We start from the raw sequence: 26,115 nt of genomic DNA on the forward strand, positions 1-26,115 counted from the left end.
TTTGCGTCAAGGGCCAGTATGACCGCCGGGTCCCGCAATGAGGGTGCCCTGGCTAACACTCCGTGTGCCCTGCGTAGGTTGAGGGCAGTACTTCTGTGCTGCATGAAACCTGATTGATCGGGGTGTGTAAGTTGGGGAAGGTGCGCTATCAGCTGGGTGGCAAGAAGCTTAGCTAAGATTTTAACCTCGACATTTAGAAGTGAAATGGGGCGATATGATGTGCACTCCTCCGGTGGTTTTCCGGGCTTGGGGAACGCAGCAATAGTTGCCGTCCGCTGGTCTAACGGAAGTTCAGTCCTTTCCAGACTGTCTGCATACATAGCCAGTAAGGGCCCACTAAGTCCCTCCGACCCGGCCTGATACCATTCTATCGGAATACCGTTTGGTCCAGAGGCCTTACCCGGTTTCAGTGCGTGTATTGCTCTTTGAATTTCCTCCTCCGTGAGGCCCACCTCCAGTTCCGCGCTCGCTTCCGGTGTCAGTGCCCGAATGGGGATACGACCCAGTGAGGCACGCGCCATCTCTGCCGACACTTCATTAGTCGGAGTATACACTCCCTGAAAATATTCTGCTAAGATCTCAACTACCTCTTCAGGGCTTGTGTGTTCCGTCCCTTGCCCATCACAAGGCCAACATTTTCCCTGCCTTGTCTCCTATGTCATAGATCCTATGTGTCGTCTCTGTTATCTGATTGACTGACTCACGTGTTTCCTATATTGTTGTTGCCTCAGGACCATGTCATGGGTCGTGTCAGGTGTAGGGTTTGTCTCGTGTGCCTCCGTTGCGGCATGTAGGGCTAGCTCCAACTCCACCAGTTCTCTCTGCCGCTCTCTTTTGTGTCTCGTTATGGATGCTATCGCCTGTCCCCGCAACACCGTCTTATATGCCTCCCACAAGAGAGCGGAGGAATGCACCGATTCAGCGTTCTCCGCAAAGTAATGGGAAGTCGTCAATTAAGTGCTTTTCTCACCTTGGGAATTTTAAGGTATGTGGCGTGTATTGGGTAAATTCTTTTGCGTGACTTTTCTTGTGTGGAGACCATAAGTGTGATCGGTGAGTGATCTGATATTCCCCTGGGGTGTATGTCAACAGTATCTACCTGCTGCAGCCCACCACCCAGCGCTAAGAAGTAGTCAATCCGTGATAAGCTACCATGCACCGTGGAGTGGTATGTGTATTGCCTCGCGGTAGGATGTGCATGCCTCCAAATGTCAACTAAGCCCATCGCAGTCAGGAATCTCTGAAACCGGGAGGGACCCCCATTCTGGGGCATCTCCGGAAATCTATCCAGCCGGGTGTCCACCGTGGCATTGAAGTCCCCTCCCAGTAGTATGTCCCCTTCGGGTAGTCCTAACAAAAATTCCCCAAGTGCAGGTAGCATTACCGAGTGCAACGCCGGGGGGATGTATACTGACACCACATTCAGGAACCTCCCCTCCCATTGCCCCTGGAGTGCTGCGAAGCAACCCTGTGTGTCTACTTTAGTACTAATGATAATGAACTGTGTAGACTTCTTAACTAATATGCCCGTGCCCCTTGAGCCTGTGGTAAACTCCGAATGTACCGCCATTTTATACCCCTTTCTGTCTAAGGCCTTTGTCGCCCCCCCTGTGAGGTGTGTTTCTTGGAGAAGCACCAAAGCCGACCCCTGCCTTTTTACCGCATGCATCACCAATCCCCTCTTTATCTTATCTCCCAATCCCCTTACATTCCACTTCATAAGCCGGAGAGAGTCTATCCGCGAGCTCCCCAGTCTCCCCTCAGGTGCGTGGGTATGACAGTCGTGTGTCGTCGAACCTGCGTCGAAAGTAGCGAAAACTGGATCTGAATCTCGGGGTGTACCTGCCTTCAGTGTGTCTCATATTGTGCATTATCAACATTTCGGTATACGACCTTACATGAGTAACTTCCAAAACTTCCAAACAAACCCCCCCCACTGCCAATTCCCTGCCTCCCTGCTTATCGGGCTTTCAACCGCCCGCCTCCCCAACATAGCAGAGTGCTTAACCCAACCCTTCAACAGGTACTTGCACGCTGGGGTGGAGTGTCCTCTGGAGCAGGCGGCCACCCTGCTCTCCTTCTTGCCCCCCAAGTCAGCGCCCAGGAGCGTCCATCCAGTAGTGGTCCTGTAGCGGATATAACTTCTATTAACACTGGGATCTTAGGATTCTACACCCCCTTCCGCTCCCATGGAGCCCTGCATTGGTGACCCAGGCTGCCCGCTTCTTTCTGACCTCTGCGATCTCGCCTGGCTGTCCCCCCGGTGATCTTGTGTGTCGTCGCGTGGGTGGCGGGAGTGTCCCGCAGTCCTCCAACCCTCCAGCCAGTCTTGTGCCGCTTCCGGTGTGTCAAAAAACCAGACCTTGTTTTCCGCCACCACCCTTAGCCACGCCGGGAAGAGCAAAGAGTAGGACAGTTCTTTAGCTCTCAGCGCCCTTTTAACTTCCAGGAAAGTCCTCCTCCGTCGCGCTACATCTGCTGTGTAGTCCGGGAAGAAGGCCAACGTGGAATTTTGGATTCGGGCGGCCGGAGACGTCCTTGCCGCCTGCAGAAATGCATCACGGTCGCGGAAATTAAAGAGTCTTGCAAGGATCGGTCTCGGTGGGGCTCCTGGTTTTGGTTGTCCTCCGGGCACTCTATGGGCCCTTTCCACCGAGAAGAAGTGTGAAAGTCCCTTGGGTTTGAGGTGCGTCGTAATCAGTTCTTCTACGTAGATGTCCACGGCACCTTTACCTTTCGACTCCGGCACTCCCAGTATTCGGACGTTGTTCCTCCTCGAGCGTCCTTCCTGATCGTCCATCTTGTCTCGTAGGAATTTGTTTTCAGCTACCATCTTTTCCATCGCCACCTGTAGATCCGACACGTCTTCCACCAGGGACTTCGTTACCACTTCCACCTGCTTCACTCGTTCATTCATTTTCTGAAAGTCTGCTCTGATCAGCGTGACTTCCGTGGCGGTGGTTCCCACTGTAGCTTGAACTTGAGCCAGAGCACGCATGACATTGTCCAGCGTCGCTTTTTTCGTTCCTTCTCCGTCTGGTGTCTTCCCCGGTGGAGTTCGAAGTTCTGTTTGGGGATGGGTGTTTCTATCGTAGGCAAACTTGTCGAGCTTGGCCTGCGTTGAATTGTGTTTAGAGCCCCTGCCCGTCATGGTTTCCCCTGGGCCTGCCTCGATCTTGTGCCGTGCGTTGACCGTTTCCCGAAGGCCACCTTGCGGCCCACCTTGTCCCTTCTTTGACCGCAACCTCCGGGTCACCTGATATCCCCCTGTAGCCAGCAATAGACGTGGTGTGTTCAGGCTCTGTGTGTCCTTAGCAGTTCATATAGGGATTGTTGCTCAAGGCGAGTTGTACGCGTGTGGTAGTGACGTCCAAGCTACTTTACCCCCTTTCGGAGTCTTGTGCGGGGGAAAAAGGGGGGGTTGAGGGGGAGGGATGCGGCCCCAGGGTCCGTTAAATCTAGGGAGTTGATCAGAATTATTCTTCCGTTATATCTCTGTCTGCAGCCGCAGGCGCCGTTCTCGATGTCCCCCTCCGCCTTTGCCCTGTCTCCCACCTCCTTACAGTGCGGCGCTGTGTGCCGGGCTTTAGGTCTACAGTGCTGGCCTCGCTAGTCCGTTGCTTGTGCCTCCTCAATAGCCACCCTGCTGTCCAGTGCAAATGTGTGCCCCCGCTGCTTTCCGGCACTTCCGCGCTTCAGGCAAACCAGGTACGACTGGGGTCAGTTGTAAGATTTCCCCCCCTGCGTTGGCAAGTCTGGTGCGGGGCGTCCCTCTCAGATATCGCCTATGCCTTATGCGCAGTGGTTTCCCTCCCTTTGTCTGTTGCTGCCAGGGCGTCGCCGGCCCCTCCGTGGTCTTCCTCGTGTCTGTTCTCCAGGGGTATCCGGCAGGGGAAGGGTTAACAGCTGTCCTGCTCCCCTGTACGGCTGTTCGATCTTCCGCTGGGCCCTCTCCTGCACTCGGCTTGTGACATGCAGCTCCCGTCTGCGATCCCCGTGTCGTTCCGCCGTTCTGCCGTCTCTGTGCTGCCTACTGGGCCCCCGTCGATATCCGCCTCCACCGGTGGTCTGCCGCCCGGCCGTCCGATGTGCTCACTGCCCTCTGTGTCCGGTTTAGTCCGAGGTTTCACTTTCCGCGCCGACTTCCGGCGCCGATGTCCTGGTGCACCGCTACTTCCGCCCGGCCAGCTCCTGTAATACAGTCCGGTGTCTGCGGCTGCTGGCAGGCCCTTCCTCGCAGAGCTCCACTTTAAGTGTTCCTGATGTCCTACGGCTCTCAAACTTTCACCACCTGGCAACGCTCGGGCCCCGACCCGGGACGCCCGGTCGGAGTTAAGTTTTGCCAGATAATTGTATCGGATTTACGTGGGACGCCGCCTCACTCCAGGAGCTCCTCCGTTAAGCGGCCGCCATGCTCGGCTGCTAGCCATGCCCCCCGTGCACAATTACTTTTGATAAACCAAAAAGCCAACTGTATTTATAAGGGTAGACCACCAGTAACTAGAGCCTGTTTTTGCAGACCTAAGTTAGTCTTAAACATATACCATACAAAAAAAAATTGTCACAACATAGCAAGATATTGATTACCTTATATTATCCAAATGAAGCACTATAAACCAGTAACAATGTATTAACCGCAAACCACACAAACTAGAAAAATAGAAAGTAATTCTTAAAAGATGCAAAATATGTTCATGATTTCTCATAAGAAGCAATAGAAATATTGCAATAGAAGACAAAAGTGAAGGTAAAAATGTACCATCTCTTCTCCTGGGACGCCAATGGTGTTTTGGGCTAGAGTTGATCATGGATTTTACCTCCACAGAGAGCCTTCAAGGTGTAGCAAATAATCCAAACAAATAATTGGTTCTGATGGCTGACCATACTCTAACCAGTAGGTTAGAGTTTTTATTTTGAGTGCATGCTGAAATCAATGGCCTAATACATGCTTTTGGAAATTAGGTCCTTCGAAAACATTCTGTTTTTGACCCACACATCAAACTTGCATAACGTCGACATAAGGCCATTTTTCATATGGAATGACTTTCCAGTGACTTTTTGTGTGCATATTATATACTTTATAGAAGACTGTGATACAGTGGATTCCAAAATAGGTGTTAAATGTCGCCCGGGTGAGGTGTTGCAATATTGCTAAACATGTCTCTTCATTTGTTTGCATGATTTTATGTAACTGCGTTAGTTCGGCCAAAGTTCTAAGCTGGTGCTGGAGAAGTGTACACCATTCTTTAGTCCATTTTCTTAATAGGCATCTCAATAATATCCAAATTTCTATAAGTCCTATTTAATATTGTTCTCGTCTTAGTATGACAATATGTTTCGGCCTGTTGCTTATCACTATGGTGGACTTCCTCACGGCTAGAGCCTACGCTTTATCACCTGTAAATAAGCAGTGTCCTCCCATTAATCAAATTAAGTAGATGTCTAGTTTGCCTAAGGACTCAGTGCTCATAATGAAGACCAATCAGTCCTCCTAATCCGGGACTTGTGTATATCAAGAATCAAATAAAGGGTCATATAGCATAAATCTAAATAAATCAAATTAAAGTGCATGCAGATTATGTGAATTAATTTAATTAAAAAGACATACTGAGGAGGACCTCGATTGGACCTCAATCCCAAGAGCGGCTGTAGCGGCACAGAGATGCTAACGGAAGAAGCCTGGCTCTTACCAGAATGGTAAACAACATTTACCACAAATCCTTTTCCCAGCAGGCAATTACAACGCTGGCGTTACAACAACCACATTGTAATAACGCATACCATTACTCCACAAGTCGGAACAATGACTTGAGGAAGGGTCAGAAGGTGTTGGATTTAAAATCCAACACCTTCTCGACTGTTGCACATACTGGATTTGGACCAGTATAGTATACTATTCCAACATCCAGCGCCCCCCCAGATCAAGTCGTTGTTATGACTTGCTGAGTAATGGTATGTGTTGTTACAAAGTGGTGGTTGTAACGACCACGTTGTAATTGCCTGCGGGGAAAAAGAATGCAGAGTAAGGTGGCATATTCTACCAGAATACCTTGGTGGGTAATCGAAGGAGGCCGAATGTACCCTACTTGGACTAACATGCATAACTGTATCCATACGACCATCGTCTGTTTCAAGAATCTGGATTATTAACTGGGATTATTAATCAATCATAAATTATCATGGACTGCTTTGCCCTTGACCATTGCAGTAATATCCCCTGGCTAGAGCATATTTATCACCTTTTAAAATTCTGTAAGGTAGACTTTGATCATAATGAGCCATCATGTATCCAGGAGTATAGTAAAAGTGGTTTAAAGATAAGGCTTGTTACCTCTAGGGAACGCACAAGAGATGATGACGCTAGCTTAAAACAGAGCGTTATTTGTTACTGTGAGCGCCCACTATCGATGGGCATTCAACTATATCTTACCTCGGTAAGAAACACCCAGCATATATTTTATCTAACTAGGCTAAGGTTGGGCTCCCTACACTATTTAATAGCTTTACCTAGATCGGGAAAGTGGAGTCATTATCTCCCAAAACTGTCCTTGTGACGGTAAATCCCTCCAGTCTACGCTGCACTTTTTACTCTTTTGTAGCTTTTATCAGGACATTTGGAAATTGTGTTAAAACCACTCTTCCTAGATAATAGGTTATATCATTATAAACACGCTGTTAATTATATCTGTAGTTTGGAAAACGATCAAATTATGAACGCAGTGATTGTTTTTATACAAACAGCAATCAGGAGAAGAAAGAAAAACTCTCAGTTAGAAGCCTTAAGGTATGAAAAATCTGAACATGAGAAGGACCATATCTTCTTATCCTGACACTGGTTATTGCCCGGCACTTTATGCACTTGCAAATGCACCTAGCCTAAATGAGTCAAATGATCAAGAAAAATGCAACATGCATTGACCCAAGTTCCCTGAGTTTTAGCTTTTAAATGCAGTTCTTCTTTTACCAGGATAAGGATGTTTTTAATATTTGTATTGAATTTAAAATGTTTTTTAAATGCTTATTTTATATGTCAATTTAGTCATGATTACCTGTTCTTGTATTATTAATTGTATCTTTGCTGCGAGTTAGTAATTGTGACCGATATGGAGTAGCAAGTTGCATATAAATAGTTTGGAAATGCCTGTATGTAAGAAAAATATTTTTAGTATAATATTTATGATTACTAGGATGCTAATCCTTTTTGATTAGAATGCTTTTACGGTTGTATACTATGCACCAAGCAAAGCTTATTTGACTTGACTTGACTATTAATCAATCAATTTTAATCAATGCATGAGCTCCCACACAATGGAGTAACCTGGCACCAAGGAGGCAAAAAGCAGGTTTCATTGAGGAATTCTCCACTTACACTCGATGGAGTGGGACCAAACCAACATGTTTCTCTCAATGTGTTCAAATAAAGTGGTTTAACAGCACCAAAGCAATATTACATAATTAAAATATAACATACCCAAGCCAATTTAGTAAAAACCAACACACAATCAATTATTAAAATGACACAAAAATTGTAAAAATGGTCCACTGGATCAGAGAAGCATTCCTCTGCTTGAAGGTCATAGCCCAGTCATAACTCTTTCAGGAGTTCTAATACCATCTGGACATCTGGATAATCACACAGGGGCATATTATCAAGAACCACGTTAATATTATCGCCGGTTTAGCGGCAGAAAACTGCCGCTAAAGCGGCGATAATGGGCTTGATAATATGCCTTTGAGAATTCCAATAGAAGCCCATGTTCACACCAGAACATGGGCTTCTATTGGAATTCTCAAGGGCATATTATCAAGCCCATTATCGCCGCTTTAGCGGCAGTTTTCTGACGCTAAACCGGTGATAATTTTTAACTTGCGTTGGGGGGTGCTGGATAGTGAATAGTTTAATCTACTATTCCAACTCCAGTCCCCGTGGATAGTAGGGAAGGTGTTGGATAGTAAATTAAAACTATTACCTATCCTAGAGTGCCCCCCAGCGCAATTCGCTGTAATGACTTGCGTTGAAAAACCTGCGTTGTAAAGGCACTGCGTGGTAAAAGTTGCGTTGTAAAGGATGTTTCCCCTCTAGTCTTGCTGATTCCTCCAGTGTTCCCTCTTACATCCAGGAGGACAACAGAAGGCCAACTTCCCTGACTCTTTAAGGATCACCACCAGACAATGAAGAGCGGGACCCCAGGCCTCCCTCCTGTTCCAGGACAACAACAAACAGCAAGCACACAACCTCCCCTTGTTCTTCTCCTTTCCAAGTCTGGGGAACTGCAAGGTGTGTGCACTGGAGACTATTTTAAAATTTGGCGATAGGACATATAGCCACAAAATAAAATGTTCCTGATGGGTACAAACCAGATTATTTTTCCTACAGTTCCCCTGATGAATGGTTATGACAATCCGTAATGCATTAGGAATAGAAGAAACTTTCACTCTTAAAAAAACTACTGTTTTATATTTTGCAATGTGATGTAACATTGTTAAACATACTACTTTTGGATGACATGAGTGTTGGCCTTTCCAGCATGGGGCCTTTGCTGGTTTGAAAAGTGGGATTTCCACTATCCAAGTTGGCGGATGTGTTGTACTTCTAGGTCCAGCACGACAGAGCCAATAGATTAACCCTGGGCAAAGCACTACGCTACGCTTGCGTAGTTTGCGAAGTTTCCGCTACTTTGCACTATGCGAATTGCACGTAGCACAAGGGTCCTTTTTTGCTCGCTCGCGGTCCTCAACGTCAAGTTAGCGATCGCGAGCAAGCAAAATGACATCCCGGGGAGACTTTTTTCTCGTTCGCGATCAGCAACATCGAGTTGCCGATCGCAAGCGTGGAAAATAAACCTCCCGGCGAGATTCTCAACGTGGGGAGGTCAGGTTTCTCATTGTGAGTGGTCGCGTATGCTCGTGACCGCTCGCGATGACAAACTACCAGTCTGTGTTGAGAAAGCTGCTGCTCGAGTACAAATCTACTTGAGCGGCAGAAAACTAAACCTCGCACTGTGCAAGATGCCTTTTTCAATGATTGCACAGTGCCGGATACTTGTCCACACTGTGCAATCATTGAAAACGGCATCTTACACAGTGCGAACAGGGTACTACGCAGTTCGCGTAGTGCTACGCGTAGCTCGCGTAGTGCGAAGTGCACTTTGCGTAGCTACGCTTAGTGCTACTTTGTGAACTATGCCCAGGGTTACAATAGATACACAGCTCAGACCAGATACTCTTTGCCTGGCAAGGTGCACCTTGTTGGGCTTTTCCTCCTTCATTCCAGGTAACTCCTGGCTTCCATCCATATGCGGGTCTGTTGTTTTTGGACGCTCTCCTCGCTTTCCTTGCTACTTACCTCTTGACCTCTTCTGCATTCTTCCACTTATTCTATTCTATGCTTCTCCAATATGCTTTCCCTCCTCTGGTTCCAATGCAGGAGTATTCATACTTGTGCTGTGGGTAAACTCCTCTAGTTCGTGAGTACATATGTTCACAAGCAACAACTGCTATTGTTAAACATAACGTAACCTATATTTGTGAATTGAACATCCATCCAGAAGGGTGTCTTGGCACTGAATAACAGATGATTATTGTTACCCAACTCAATGGCACTCATTTTATCGACCTCAGAAGGATGATAAGCTGAGTGGACCCACCAGTATTTGAACCTGTGACCATGAGATTAAACACAGGCACCTACTGTGGGCGCTTTAGTTCACTAAGTCACCAGACCCGATATTGTGTATTAAATATACACAGGTGCGCTTTATATTAAATGTACTAAGTCCTGCAGTAGATGGTGGACTTGCCTCAACGGGAACTTTGGAGCATTCTGGAGCACAAGGTGGCTTCCTGTGTTTCTCCCATCACTTTCCCTTCTTCCCTATTTCTCTGGGGTCTCATACCTGTTGCTTTACTAAGTGCCTGTGCTTAGGTTTAAGGGAAGTAGGGGGTTCATCGGCTGCGTCCACCACACGCAACAAAAAGGCCTCCCTTGCAGAAGTGCATGCATAGACAGGCAGTGTCCCTTCTGGGTCAGTCCTCTAAGAGGGATCCCACCTCAGCCCCCCTGTGCACTGTTTCTTTTTCACTGTCTGGTGCATGGATGGTGCAGGTCTTTAGAGAAGGACCAAAGGCTAGTAGAGGGCTTTTCACATCTTCTTTTGCATTTCCATTCTGTAGCCCACCAATCATCTTGTGTGAAAGGATGTGGAAAGTCTCACATACTAGTTTACTGTTGAGTTTGTCCCATTCTGTAGCTCACCAACCATCTTGGGTGACAGGTGAAGGGATGCTGAATGCCACGTACACCAGTTTACTGTTGAGTTTGCCCCATTCTGGAGCTCACCAACCATCTTGGGTGACAGGTGAAGGGATGCTGAATGCCACACACACCAGTTTACTGTTGAGTTTGCCCCATTCTGTAGCTCAGCAACCATTTTGGGTGACAGGTGAAGGGATGCTGAATGTCACATACACCAGTTTACTGTTGAGTTTGCCCCATTCTGTAGCTCACCAACCATCTTGGGTGACAGGTGAAGGGATGCTGAATGCCGCATACACCAGTTTACTGTTGTGTTTGCCCCATTCTGTAGCTCAGCAACCATCTTGGGTGACAGGTGAAGGGATGCTGAATGCCACATACACCAGTTTACTGTTGAGTTTGCCCCATTCTGTAGCTCACCTACCATCTTGGGTGACAGATGAAAGGATGCTGAATGCCACACACACAAGTTTACTGTTGAGTTTGCCCCATTCTGTAGCTCAGCAACCATTTTGGGTGACAGGTGAAGGGATGCTGAATGCCACATACACCAGTTTACTGTTGAGTTTGCCCCATTCTGTAGCTCAGCAACCATTTTGGGTGACAGGTGAAGGGATGCTGAATGCCGCATATACCAGTTTACTGTTGAGTTTGCCCCATTCTGTAGCTCAGCAACCATTTTGGGTGACAGGTGAAGGGATGCTGAATGTCACAAACACCAGTTTACTGTTGAGTTTGCCCCATTCTGTAGCTCACCAACCATCTTGGGTGACAGGTGAAGGGATGCTGAATGCCGCATACACCAGTTTACTGTTGAGTTTGCCCCATTCTGTAGCTCACCAACCATCTTGGGTGACAGGTGAAGGGATGCTGAATGCCACATACACCAGTTTACTGTTGAGTTTGCCCCATTCTGTAGCTCACCTACCATCTTGGGTGACAGGTGAAAGGATGCTGAATGCCACACACACAAGTTTACTGTTGAGTTTGCCCCATTCTGTAGCTCAGCAACCATTTTGGGTGACAGGTGAAGGGATGCTGAATGCCACATACACCAGTTTACTTTTGAGTTTGCCCCATTCTGTAGCTCAGCAACCATTTTGGGTGACAGGTGAAGGGATGCTGAATGCCACATACACCAGTTTACTGTTGAGTTTGCCCCATTCTGTAGCTCAGCAACCATCTTGGGTGACAGGTGAAAGGATGCTGAATGCCACATACACCAGATTACTGTTGAGTTTGCCCCATTCTGTAGCTCACCCACCATCTTGGGTGACAGGTGAAAGGATGCTGAATGCCACACACACCAGTTTACTGTTGAGTTTGCCCCATTCTGTAGCTCAGCAACCATTTTGGGTGACAGGTGAAGGGATGCTGAATGTCACATACACCAGTTTACTGTTGAGTTTGCCCCATTCTGTAGCTCACCAACCATCTTGGGTGACAGGTGAAGGGATGCTGAATGCCGCATACACCAGTTTACTGTTGAGTTTGCCCCATTCTGTAGCTCAGCAACCATCTTGGGTGACAGGTGAAGGGATGCTGAATGCCACATACACCAGTTTACTGTTGAGTTTGCCCCATTCTGTAGCTCACCTACCATCTTGGGTGACAGGTGAAAGGATGCTGAATGCCACACACACAAGTTTACTGTTGAGTTTGCCCCATTCTGTAGCTCAGCAACCATTTTGGGTGACAGGTGAAGGGATGCTGAATGCCACATACACCAGTTTACTTTTGAGTTTGCCCCATTCTGTAGCTCAGCAACCATTTTGGGTGACAGGTGAAGGGATGCTGAATGCCACATACACCAGTTTACTGTTGAGTTTGCCCCATTCTGTAGCTCAGCAACCATCTTGGGTGACAGGTGAAAGGATGCTGAATGCCACATATACCAGTTTACTGTTGAGTTTGCCCCATTCTGTAGCTCACCCACCATCTTGGGTGACAGGTGAAAGGATGCTGAATGCCACACACACAAGTTTACTGTTGAGTTTGCCCCATTCTGTAGCTCAGCAACCATCTTGGGTGACAGGTGAAAGGATGCTGAATGCCACATATACCAGTTTATGGTTGAGTTTGCCTCACATACCTATACTGAGCTGGGTAAACAGGTTAAGTTATGTCCAACATCTTATGAAAGCTTCTCCTGGGCAGCATACATTTCATTGTGATGGGTGAAAGCAGTCTCTATTTGACGTACAATAGCAATGCCTTCATATAAGAGTGGACTGGCGGTGGGCAATGAAGGGATTTCTAGGCCCACAGCACTTCCGGTCATGCTAGTAAATGTACTATCTCAGGTGTGGTAGTCATAAATTGGTGAGTCTTAACCAGGAGCCAATAAACTCCCTTTGTTCCATTGAATTCCCATCAGAGATGTATCCAGTATCAGAAGCTGGAAGTCCCTTGTGCACAGCATCCCTGGCTGCAAGGAGAGCCGCATAGTGACTGGGGTTGTATGTCAGAATATCATATACAGAAATATCACCTGGCGTAATATTTGTTCCTAAATATAGTTTTTGACAATATTGTCCTTCTGGGTGTAGGTGTAGCTCCAATGGGGCAATTGTTTTGTACATGACATGTAGGACGCAATATTGATGTCAGACGATATTCGGCTGCAAGAGTTTGTGGTTGCCTAGTGAAGGCATTAAGTGCCCCAAGCAGAGACTCATACTGATACTGCAGATGAGACTGTATGTGACTCAACCTGTCAAGGGCAGGTCCAAACTGGAGTTTTTTTCCTCTTGCAATGAAAATTGGGGCGGCTGTGTCTTTCCGCCAGACCGGTTGTAGGATAGTAATTCATGAGTGGTGAAATAGCAGCAGAAACCTGTCTGAGATCCTGTTCCACAGAGGAAACCATGGGTGCATGGGCTATCTATCTTCTTGTTTATTGATGTGTTTTTTAAAGAGTTTATGAAGTACCCAGACACATAACAAGTGCCATAGGTAGGAATTCAATGGTATCATTCAGAAAATGTAGAATATTGTTTACAGGAAAGCCATGTTTCAAACTGCTCTCTGAAATCTAAATGATTCTAAGGCAATGAGTGGCTTAGATACCAAAACCATTTTCTTGCGTTTAGGTAAAGTGTTTTGCTTCAGATTTACCTGAGCCTTGCAGCTCCTCAACAATAAAGTTTTGCAAACAACATGACAAAATAAAACAAACATTGATAAAAAGCCAAAATTCCGGCATCCAAAGCACTACTTACTGGCTTTTCCAGTGCTTGTTTACTTTGGAGATGTTCCAAAGAACTGCAGATCAGAGCATTGGCTCTGTTTTGGTTGGTAACAGGAGGGATGTTGCTAATGAATTGAGGTCATTGTTGTTATAAGGATGTTTGGCAAATTGAAAGACACTTGAAAACAATAGGCGTGTTGATCAGCAGTCCACACAAATAGGTCAGATGGCAGGAGACAGAGGCTCAGAGACATTCCAGGAACAGACAGCATCAGTATTTCATATTACCTGCAAACGATGAGTCAGATAGAAGGGAAGTCCCAGCGAGAGGACATTGCCGTCATCAAAGCGAGATCCAACTATTCAAGGGATAATCCGCGAATGAGACTTGGCGAGATGAAAGGGAGGATCTCTTGCGGCACCTTCAGAGGTTTGAAATGGGTGATGAGGCTTTGATCCATCCTCACTCCTAAGTTACGAGCTGATGAACCTGGGGCAGGACGCCGGCATTGATTAGTCGGCCACCAAGAAGAAGACCAGATAGAGGAGAAACCACCCCAATGAGGTCCTCTATTATCTTGGGATTGAGTTGGAGACAGTTGTCTCCATCTAGTTAGCCTGAACAGTGAGACACTTGCAGACATTAGTTGTAGCAGTCTCCAAACTACCATCAGGCTGGAGTATGAACTGGATCTCATTGACATGACATATGAAGGAAAGATGATGTAATTAATTAGTTTGACAGAAAAACATCTTGAAAGCACAGGAGACTGCCTTATAAATCAGCTCAGCAGATGCCGCGTGTTCTACATAATTATGGATTTTTCAGATTATCCAAAAAGTCCATCATCTGCTGCAGGTTCCATAAAAAAATTGTTTTTAGCTCAAACATCATTGAAAAGCAGCAACAAGTTTTGCCGCTTAGTGGAAGGCCTCTCACAAAGGTTAACTGGTCACCTTCCTTTTACTTATTGCATTATTCGGGTGCCAAACTGCTGCTATTTAGGGGAAACCTGTGCCAAGACAGTGTTAACTTTTAAAAATTGACAAAATAATGAAGTAACACATCACAAAGTGAGCTGCATTACAGTGCATAATGTGTCTTTTCCTGCAGCATAATTTAGCCAACCCTGTTGAATATTTCCAGTGGACCTGGCTATAAGGAATACCTCTAAAATAAAGTTCAAGCAGCAAACATCTCAGTGATTCAGGTAAAGAATGGAAAGCAGAGAGACCAAAAGGATAGAGTATAACCTTAAGGCATCTACTAAGAGCATGGACTGGCAACTACGACTGGTGAGATTAACTGGACACTTATTACCACTGGTGAGATAAACTGGACACTTACTACCACTGGTGAGATAAACTGGACACCCATTACCACTGGTGAGATAAACTGAACACTCATTACCACTGGTGAGATAAACTGAACACTCATTACCACCGGTGAGATAAACTGAACACTCATTACCACCGGTGAGATAAACTGGAACCTCATTGCTACTGGTGAGATAAACTGGACACTCATTACCACTGGTGAGATAAACTGGAAACTCATTACCACTGGTGAGATAAACTGAACACTCATTACCACCGGTGAGATAAACTGGAACCTCATTGCTACTGGTGAGATAAACTGGACACTCATTACCACTGGTGAGATAAACTGGAAACTCTTTCCCACTGGTGAGATAAAATGGAAACTGTTTACCACTGGTGAGATAAACTGGAAACTAACTACCGCTGGTGCGATAAACTGGAAACTTACTACAACTGGTGATATAAACTGGAAACTGGTCAGGAGGCCTCTTCCATATGGAAGTGAGAGGATTTATTAACCTAGGTAATCATCTTTGTTCAGTAAGAAGCATGAAGGTGCAAGGGAAAAAGACATCTTGGATTGGAGAAGATTTTGTGTACCCAAGAGCCACCCTCAAGACATCCTTGTAGATGTGATATAGTAAAGTAAAGTCCACATTTGTAAAGCGCACAATCACCCGTGAGGGTCTGTAGGCGCTGGGGGCCATCGGGAAGATTAAGCGAGCTATTGCCCAGAGTCACATGGTGCTGGGCTAATCTGCCGCCGGAGCCGGGGATCGAACCGTGGTCCCCAGATTCCAGCGTCAGTCGCCCTGGCCGCGGCGCCACACCTCTTCCACACCAGCCAGTGCTTCATTTGAGACAGTGATTGCAGATAGGGCCCAGAAACAGTTTTGGAGACCGAGACTTATTGCTCATCATCAGATTTTGACCAAGAGCAATAGAATGAAAGGATGAAAGGGGAGAAAGGAGGAGAAAATTGAAAGATAGTAAAACTGTGACAGAAAGCGAAAGCAAGAATCAAAATAAACCAATAATATTGTAAAGAAATAGTAAGTGTAGGGTGGTGGAAGAAAGAGGAATGAAGTGAAATCAAAACTAGCAAGCCTTAATACTGACCAACCAAAACATTTGATGGAACAGACTGTGGACTTCTTAGAAAACCCTTGGTCCCCTGCACTTATGTTCATTCTCAAGTTTCCAAATTATGACTAGTACCATGGACCACATCGACAGAACAGGTATTAAGGTCCAAGGCACCAGTAGACAAGTCTGGATCAGGCAAAGTTGGATCAGGGAGTGCTGTGGGAAGGTACGCAGGGGTCATTGGTCCTGGTTCAAGAGAATATAGACGAACAACAGGAAAGAAAGGACTAGAAGGGGAATGTGTTACAGCAGAGGGTGAACGTGCCGGAAGAAGTACCAGGGAAAGGGGTGCTACAGCTGTAGGATATGCACTGAGGGGACACAGAGTGGGCTCCATTGGGAAAGGTGAATGAGTCACCAGAGTTGAAAATAAGTAAAAAGGCAATAACTGTTGTGTTGCTTGCCAGGCATGATACCAGTCGTGACACCAAGGTCGCCACCAGGCACTTCCAGGCTTGAAAAGAAAATCCCACAGGAGATTGCAGGCACTGCAGCAGGCCAGAGATTTGAATGAGCCTGCCCAGCAGGGACTGAGGCAGGTGCCTGGAGAAGGTTCCTGCATTATTCCAGCAGGGTAGAAAGTGGATATATCAGCATGGCATTGTAAAGAGTCAGGAATTAATCTTATTGCAGGGTATCAATTCATACCTGACCCAAATATGCGTCATGCTCTTTCCACCCAGTGTGATGGAAGCTAGAACGTGAGAACTTGTATTTCAGGTCAGGAAACTCTCAAGCACTACTTTCCCTCCCAGGTGAGATGGCAGAAGTCTCTCTTGAGGAGTAAATCCTCTCTATGTCAACCTTTTGATATAAAAACCTTTCTCGGCCTTCTCTGCTGTCCAGAATAACCATAAACAGGGTCCAGAAAAAATAGTGAGAAAGGGAATCCACCATGGACCACCAGACAAAGGTGCTACAAGCTGCTTTTCACTGTGTAGTGTCTTAAGACTATGAGCACCAGGACCCCGGGGTTCTGGGCAGATTCAATAAGAAAATTGTGCATCCATTTGGGCAGGTGTTAAGGTGTGGTTATTACCAGTTAGGAGATATTGAGAAGTTCAGTTGAATGTTGTACGCTGATGGATGTAGATGGCAGTTATGAGCTCCGTTTGTGGCGTGTTCATTTTGCATGATCTCGGGCTAGGGAGGATACTACAACTGACGACGAGTGCGGGATCTGTGCCCCGAAAGAAACAAGACCACTCTTCCTGAGAGTTTGCAATGCTACAGAAAACGGCTTGTGTGTGCCACGTGCACCTCTTTAATGAGAAGCAGTTCGAAGTTGGCATGTGTTGAATCAAAGCCACGCTCCAGCCCATATACGGCCCTCGAAGAAGTTGAAGGCCTTGCAGTGGAGCACACTTGAAAAGCATGCCAGGAACCCACTGGTAAGGCCAGAAGAAGAGATACAGCACCACAGCCTAACACAGAGCCATCATTGATACAAAGTGAAGCGCTAAAGCAGCCACAACCAGGTACGATGCAAAAAGTTAAAAGCAGTAACGGACAAGTACAGGAGATAAAACAGTCACTTATCGTCAAAAAAGAAGATGGCACCTTACAATCAGGCATAATGATCCAAGCACTGGCAGACGGCCAGTACTTGCAGGAGGTAGTGGCCCAGAAAGAAGGGCAGCTGCCATCACCTGAACAGTGTATATGCTCAATGGCAGTAGAAAAGTGCGTGAAGTATGATGCCGCTGTGTTTCTTAAACCACCACCTCTGTTCGACACATTGAAGAACCAAAATATTGGCACTAGATGGACTGCATGGATTGAGACATTTGATGATTTCCTAGATGCACTAGAAGAAGTAGATGATAAGAAAATCCTTAAGTACCTAAAGAACTTTGCCGGTGATGGAGTAAAAAGCGTGCTGAAGATGGCATACTTTGGGCCCGTTTCACAAAAGTAATCTGAGACAAAATCCTAACTTTACGACTTCCGGTATTCACAAAGGGCATTTAGAAACGTGACTACTCCTAAATGCCCTTTGTGAATACCGAAAGTCGTAAAGTTAGGGTTTTGTCTCAGCTTACTTTTGTGAATCGGGCCCTTTGATCCTCAATTACATACTGAGATTACTGTGGATGCGAGCCTGGTATGGCTTCTTCTCTGCCGTTGCACTTAAGCTCATCCTTATGGCTATGGTGCTCTCGCGCCTTGATTATGGGAATGTGATCTACAACGGTGCGCCGGCTTACCTGATTCGCCGGCTCCAACTGATACAAAATCAGGCGGCCCGCCTGATCTATGGTCTCCCTAAATTTAACCATGCGACCCCTTTGTTGCAGTCCTTGCATTGGTTACTGGTGAGGGAGAGGGCCCTCTTCAAGTTGGGTTGCATCACGTATCAGGCCAGGTCGGGGACTGCCCCCGCCTTCCTTTGTGAAGCCATCTCACCCTATCTCCCGACTAGAGAGATTCGTTCCACCTATCAGGCTCTCCTGTCAGTTCCCCGTTTTAGGAAGCAGAAGTCCGGGGGGGCCAGATTTGAGGTGCTAGCCCCATCCTTCTGGAATTCACTCCCTCTCGCACTTAGGACTTCATCTTCCTATCAGGAATTTCGCAAATCACTCAAGACGTTCCTGTTTTCTAGATCTGCAGCAGTCTAGCCTCCATCCTCGCCTCCACTGACTCACAGCTATCCAGCGCCATGAAACCGTCCCGGTATAAGCGCGCTTAACAAATATTTTAAAATTCAAAATTCAAATTCAATCCTTGCTCAGCATAATGGACATCCAAATGCTCACAGACACATTGTGTATGCTAGCTCAAGTGTGTCTAACACAGAATGTGTGTATTTGCAGCCAAAAAAAAGAAAGTCTGGCTGTGGTGTGGGCCTGCAAACATTTTCATGGGTTTCCTTGCAGAAAGCACTTCACGATTGTTACGGACCACCAAGCACTGCTCACATTATCCAGAAACCCAAAAGTTATGATGTCTTCTCGCATTGAGAGGCGGGGGTTGTGTTTCAGGAGTACAGCTATACAATTGTGCATAAGCAAGGCAAGTACCAACACCCTGCAGATTACTTTTCACTAGTGCACTTTCATCGGCACAACTCAACATCGAAAACAGCTGAAGAATACATCACATCATTGTAAGGTCCAGCATGCCAGCAGCCTTCTCCATTGAACAGATCATTGCCACTACAAATGCCGATAAAGAAATGCTGGTCCTTAAAGACATCATCTCAGCGCAGTAATGTAGACAAATGGGCAGATTTACAAGAAACGGATGAATCTGTGTGTTAGAGCAGAAATGCATCAGTTTCCCTGCGCCTGGGTGCGAAACCCTTGTGCCACCATGTATGCATTGTATTTACAGTACTGCGCACCATGGCGCAAGGATTGACAGATGCGTCAGAAATTCTGACGCATCTGTTGGCGCAAAAGTCACACATTGCTGGAGTTGTGTCACAAGTACAACGCAACTCCAGCAATTTATGGGGCGGCTTATTCCCAATATACTGTGTCACTCCTTACTCCTGCTCCAAGCAGGCGTAGGGTTTTGATGCAGTGGTGTCCTAGAAGTGGCGCAGTGAAATCTTGTAGATTTCACTGCATCACTTCTATGAGGCTTTCCTGTGTGGTTCCCACCCTGCATATATTATACCTGATGCAGGTATAATGTGGCACAGAGCTTTACAACATAATGCATCACCCTAGATGCATCATGTTGTAAATGGGTCGCAATGTGGCACATTGTTTACGGCGCTGCTGGGTCACACAAAGTGGTGGTGCAAAAGTGACGCTAGGGGCTTGTAAATCTGCCCCAAAGTGTTTGACCTCTAAGTGATGATGTTGAATTTCAAAAGTTCAAGTATGTACAAGAAAAATTGTCTGTCTGTCACTAAAGAAGGCATTGTGTTGAGAGCCTCACAGATAATCATACCCGAGAGTCTCAGATAGTAAGTCATCCACCAAAAGAGCCCTGAAGATCGAGTCTGGTTCCTACGCTTGGACGAGCAAGTTGAGAGGGAACTAAAGGAGTGCCACTTAGGTAATTGCCTTTTTCCTAAAGTGACACAGCATCCACTAACTACATCTGATCTTCCTGCACCTGAGTTGGAATTAGTGGCTGTTGATTTTTTGGGCCCCTAGCGAATGGACATCATCTCATGGTAGTCATTGATGGTTATTCCCGTTTTCCTGTGGTGGAGGAAATGTCATCAATAACACAGGACAAGGTAATTGAAGAGAAAGATCTAACTGAAAAGAGGAGAATCCTATTTAAGACCCCGTTACAGGTACATAGGTCCCGCCATCAGACTGGCGCTGGGTACCTCAGAGCAAGGATAACTTTATATGCTCCATCTAGGTTCCTTTTTTCAACCAACCCTTTTGTGGCCGAAATTCCTAGCATAGGGCGGTCCTTCTCTCTCTTACGACCATCAGCATGGAACAAACTCCCTCTGGAGATGAGTCGATACAGCCACAGCTCAGTTTTGGAATGAACTGAAAAGATGGCTTTTTATTCAGGATCAATGGTTTGTTTACTTAGACCATCAACATTAGAGATGCATAGTGTCAGGACAGTCTCTGGAGCAGCAGAGCACTATACAAGTGCCCTTTCCATTACATTACGTTACATTACATTACAAAATTGAGACCGTACAGAACTCCCCAGCCAGACTCACCTTGGATCTCCCTAGATTAACCCACATCACCCCCTACCTTAGGAAACTCAATCAATCAATCAATCAATCAATCAATCACTACATTTGTAGAGCGCGCTACTCACCCGTGAGGGTATCAAGGCAATGAAGGGGGTGCCGCTACTGCTCGAATAGCCAGGTCTTGAGGTGTCTCCTGAAGGTGAGATGGTCATGGGTCAGTCGTAGGTGTGTGGGGAGAGAGTTCCATGTCTTCTGTATGCGCTGAAGCCGTTTCTGAAGTTTGGCTGTGGTTCCTGCGTAGAGGACGTTCCCGTAGTCCAGTCGGCTTGTGACGAGGGCCTGGGTGACCGTCTTTCTGGTTTCGGTGGGGATCCATCGGAAGATCATACGGAGCATGCGCAAGGTGTTGAAGCATGAGGATGAGACTGCCTTGACTTGCTTGGTCATCGTGAGGGAGGAGTCCAGGATGAATCCCAGGTTGCGAGCATGGTCCGTGGGTGTTGGTGCGGTGCCCAGCGTCGTGGGCCACCAGGAGTCGTCCCAGGCGGATGGGGATTGTCCGAGGATGAGGACCTCCGTCTTGTCCGAGTTGAGCTTCAGACGGCTCTGCTTCATCCATTCTGTGACATCTTTCATTCCATCCTGGAAGTTGGCTTTGGCGGTGAGAGGGCCTTTTGTGAGGGAGAGTATCAGTTGGGTGTCCTCGGCGTAGGAGATGATGTTGATGTTGTGTTTGCGTGCGATGGTGGTGAGGGGGCTCATGTAGATATTGAAGAGGGTTGGGCTGAGTGAGGAGCCCTGGGGTACGCCGCAGATGATCTTGGTGGCCTTGGAGCGGAAGGGAGGGAGGCGGACTCTCTGGGTTCTGTCGGAGAGGAACGATGTGATCCAGTCCAGGGCCTATCCTTGGATCCCAGAGTTGTAGAGGCGGGTTATTAGGGTGCGGTGGCAGACGGTATCAAAGGCTGCCGAGAGGTCCAGGAGGATGAGGGCGGCTGTCTCTCCGTTGTCCATCAAGGTCTTGATGTCATCGGTGGCTGCGATGAGGGCGGTCTCGGTGCTGTGGTTGGCTCGGAATCCGGACTGGGATGGGTCGAGCGAGTTGTTAGCTTCAAGGAATGTAGTCAGCTGTTTATTGACGGTCTTCTCAATGACTTTAGCCGGGAAGGGGAGAAAAGAGAATGGGGCGAAAGGTCTTGAGGTCTTTGGGGTCCGCTGTTGGTTGCTTCAGGAGGGCGTTGATTTCTGCGTGTTTCCAGCTTCCAGGGAAGGTGGCTGACGTGAAGTAGCTGTTAATGATGTTCCGGAGGTGGGGTGCGATGATGGGGTCGGCTTTGTTGATGATATGATGAGGGCATGGGTCGGAGGGGGAGCCAGAGTGGATGGTGTTGATGACATGGGTGTTGTCTCCAGTGCTGATGGGCGTCCATGCGCTGAGGCTGGTGGTGGGGGTCATTGGTTTGGTGGCTGGAGTTGGAGTCTGGGGTCCGAAGCTCTCGTGTATATCTGCGATCTTACGGTGGAAGAATGCGGCGAGGGAATCGCAGAGGTCTTGCGAGGGTGTGATGTCGTTGTTGCTGGCACTGGGGTTGGAGAGCTCTTTGACGATGCTGAAGAGTTCCTTGCTGTTGTGGGAGTTGTTGCCAAGCCGCTCTTTGAACGATGTCCTTTTGGTGGTGCGGATTATCTGGTGGTATTCGCGGGTGGCGCTCTTGAGGGCTGTCATATTTTCTATAGTCGGTTCGTGGCGCCAAGCTTTTTCGAGGGTTCGGCAAGCTTTCTTAGCGATTTTGAGGGTGTCTGTAAACCATGAGGTTTTTCTGTTGCTAGTCCTGGCTCCCTGTACAGAAAAGATGCCAGTTCAAGCTGCTGACCCATGCCTACAAGGACCTACACAACTGCGGACCCGGCTACTTGAACTACCGCCTCAACTTCCATTAGCCTACCAAACGCCTCTACTACGCGTCCCTTTCTCTAACCCTCATCCCCTGCATCCAGCGTAGCAGATGCGGAGGTCGCTCCTTCTCCTACCTAGCAGAGAAGACATGGATTGAGCTACACTTCCATCTATGGACTTCTCTATCTCTTTCAGAGTTCTGAAAGTCCCTGAAGACCTAGCTATTCAGCTAATCCTACAAAAGGTATGCAGTTCAGCTAATCAACTGGACCATGCCAGCACCTGGATGCCCTTATGGATGACAAGAAGCGCTCTACAAATCTACTGATTGATTGAATGGGTTAATTGGTCTATAATTCTTGTAGCAGCAATGTCCCTGAAATGAAATGAAATGAAATGAAATGTGTATTTATAAAGCGCGATTGCTGCCCAGGGGCGTCCAAGCGCTGATGTGAAGTGTAATTGCTGAACAAGGAGGGTTGAGCCAGGAGAATTAATGATAAGCATTAAACAAAAAAGTTTTCAGTTGTTTCCGAAGCAAAAGAAGGTTGGGGGTGGACCTGATTTGGAGGGGAAGGGAGTTCCATATCTTGGCGGCATTGAAGGAGAACATCCTTCCTCCAGCTCTTGCCCTTTTTATTCTGGGTACTGAGGCCATAAAAGCCTGACTTGATCTAAGATTTCTGTTAGGATAATACTGAGTTAATAATTGGCGGCCGATTGCTGGTCCTGTGTGCCAAAAAGCCTGGTGGGAAATGCACATCGCCTTCTTTGTCGTACAGGTAACCAGTGCACATCGCCTTCTTTGTCGTACAGGTAACCAGTGCAACTTGTTCAGGCCAGGTTTGGCTGATTGTCTGCAGGGCAGTTGGAGCAATGTGCGGGCTGCACAGTTCTGCACTATCTGCAGATTTCGCAATGTGTATTCTGGGGCGCCTAGATACATGGTGTTATTAAAATCCAGCCGCGATTGAATCAGGCCCTGTACAGCTACCTGTTTGGCCTCCATAGGCAGGAGAGGAAGGACTTTCCTCAACATCCTAAGGAGACCAAAACACGTTGCAGACAATTTCGTAGCCTGAGTGTTTAAGGAAAGAGTTTTGTCCAGCCAAACCCCCAAGCTCTTTATGTTGTCTTTGGGGGCTGGAGGGTTGCCTAGGCAGGGGGGCCAAAGGGAATTGAAGTGTACCGGGGATGTGGGTCCCAGAGGCATCAACTCCTTTTCATCCCCATTGAGTTTAAGGGAGGATGTCGTCATCATCCCTTGACTTCCTCCAGGCATTTCATTAGTCTTGATGATGATGCTTGACCGCCCTCCTGCGCCAAGGAGACCACTGGCTGAGTGCCATCTGCGAGAGATGATTTTAATACCAAACGGATGAACCACCTCAGCTAGTGGTTTCATACAGATGTTGAAAAGCGCAGGGCTTAAAGAGGAGCCCTGCGGGACTCCGCAGCTCAGTGGCCTGCTTGTTGAGACGGTATCCCCGTCAAAGATCTGGAAAGACCTGGTGTTCAAAAACTATTCGAGCCACTGTAGTGCCTTGTCCGCTATTCCGACATCCGATAGACGGCTCAGCAAGGTGGCATGGCTGACCGTATCGAAAGCAGCACTCAGACCAAGGAGGACCACTGCCACTGATCCCCCTTGATCTAAAATCTTTCGGGTTTCCTCAGTGACTGCTAACAGTGCAGTTTCTGTTCCATGCTTCGGTCGGAAGCCCGTCTGCGAGGCATCTAGCAGTAGGTTATTCTCGAGAAAGTCCACAATATGGGTGTTGACATATTTCTCGAGAATTTTGCTCACCCAGGGGAGCAAGGAGATCGGGCGATAGCTGCCGGGATCATCGGGATCAAGATTTGTTTTTTTAAGCAGGGCCCGAACCCTGGCCTTCTTCCAGGCAGGCGGGACGGTGCAGGAGGTGATGGAGGCATTCAAGAGGTTCATTATGGTGGGAAGCACGGCTTGGCTTGCCAGCAACATTATCTCTGGCGGTGCTGGATCGCATGGCGATCCCCATTTTACTTGATGAGCTAGTAGGTCCAGAGATTCAAGATCTAGCAGAGGGAAATGATCTAATGTCGCCAGAGGTTGAGGGGAGACCACCCCTGGGTTCCCCTGTCTCTGTGCTCTAGGGTCTGTTACTACGGCCGGGAAGGAGGAGTAAATTTGGTTGACCTTCTGGTGAAAAAAATCTGCTAGGTGGTTGCAGTGAGCTGAGGTTTTGGCAGGAAGCATGGCAGAAGTGGAAATTTTGGTGAGGCTTTTTACTATATGGAAAATTTCCTTAGGTTTGAACTTAGCTTCCATGATCTTACCCGCAAAATAGGCTGATTGAGCAGCCTTTACATCACCCTTGTAAGAATTGACTGCCTCTCTGTATAGGGTTTTCACCTCTGGTGCGTAATCCATGCGCCACCTTCTTTCCAGTTTCCTACAGAGACGTTTCGTATCTCTGAGGGACTTTGAGAACCAGGGGGCGGTTTTATGAGATCATTTTGATGTAACTTTGCGGAGGGGGAGAGTAGCTTCAAGAGATTTTGCGATCCACTCTTCGTATTCTTGGTTAGCTACACTCGGGTCCTAATTATGGAGTGGGCGGGTATGCACCAGATTGTGGAGCTAGAGATCAACAGGTAATCTGGCCCAGTTTCTGGAGTTCCTAACCAAAGGAGTGGGGGTGGTGATTTAGATGTGGTCCATATATAGGGGATGAGGGAATGGTCTGTCCAGGGGAAACAGATTGGTTGACCGACCATAAGCTCAGTGCAGTTGCTAAAAACTGGGTCCAGGAGATGACCTTTAATATGTGTGGGGACTTTGACTCGTTGATCTAACTGAAGGGCCGCTAGGTCATCTGCCAGTTCCATTGCTACGTGATCAAGGGTGGTATCAAAGTGTAGGTTGAGGTCTCCTAGAAGTGTGAAATTGGAGGCGGTGGTGATTTGCTCGGCTAGAATGGTAGGGAGGGATTTGTGAAACTGTTTGGGCAGATCCGGGGGACGGTAGACTAAAATACCAGAGAAACAGTTATTGGGGGAGAACTCAATACTGAATGCAAGGCTCTCGCAGTCTGGGATAGATTCGGGGGTTGTACGGCAGCGATACTGTTCTTTAAGAATAATTGCTAGGCCTCCTCCTCTCCCTTCAACCCGATCAAGACGGGTGATTTGGAAGCCTGGCGGCAGGGCTGTTGCTATGTCCGGCTCGGAGTCTGGGGTCAGCCAGGTTTCTGTTAGGAAAACTGCATCCGGCATGCGCTCTTCTAGCATGAGGGCGATTTCCGTCCTGTGTTTAGGAAGTGACCTGCAGTTTAACAATAGCATATTGTATTCTTGATTCGTGACCTGCGGCTGATTGTTATTAAATGTGTGACTACACATCGGGCAGGACAATGGCAGTTCAGTGGCCATTGATGGGTGTAAGCAGGCCGGCATCTCTATAATCCTCATACTATGAAGGGTGTCCAAGTTGTAAACTCTAGTGTGTGAGGAGTGAGATGCAGGGGGTATGGCCCCGGGTCCCGCTCGGTCGCGGATGGGCACAGACGGGCTTGCCTTTGGCGCGCCTTCGGCGCACCGTCGGCGCGCCCGCTGCGCCCGTCCACTGCGCGTCCGGGAGAGGCACATGGTCAAATGGGGAGGGGGCGTGGCTTGAGGCTGTGGGCGTGGCCTGGGCTCAG

Source organism: Lissotriton helveticus, chromosome 5_1, assembly GCF_964261635.1.
Source record: "Lissotriton helveticus chromosome 5_1, aLisHel1.1, whole genome shotgun sequence".
NCBI lineage: Eukaryota > Metazoa > Chordata > Amphibia > Caudata > Salamandridae > Lissotriton > Lissotriton helveticus.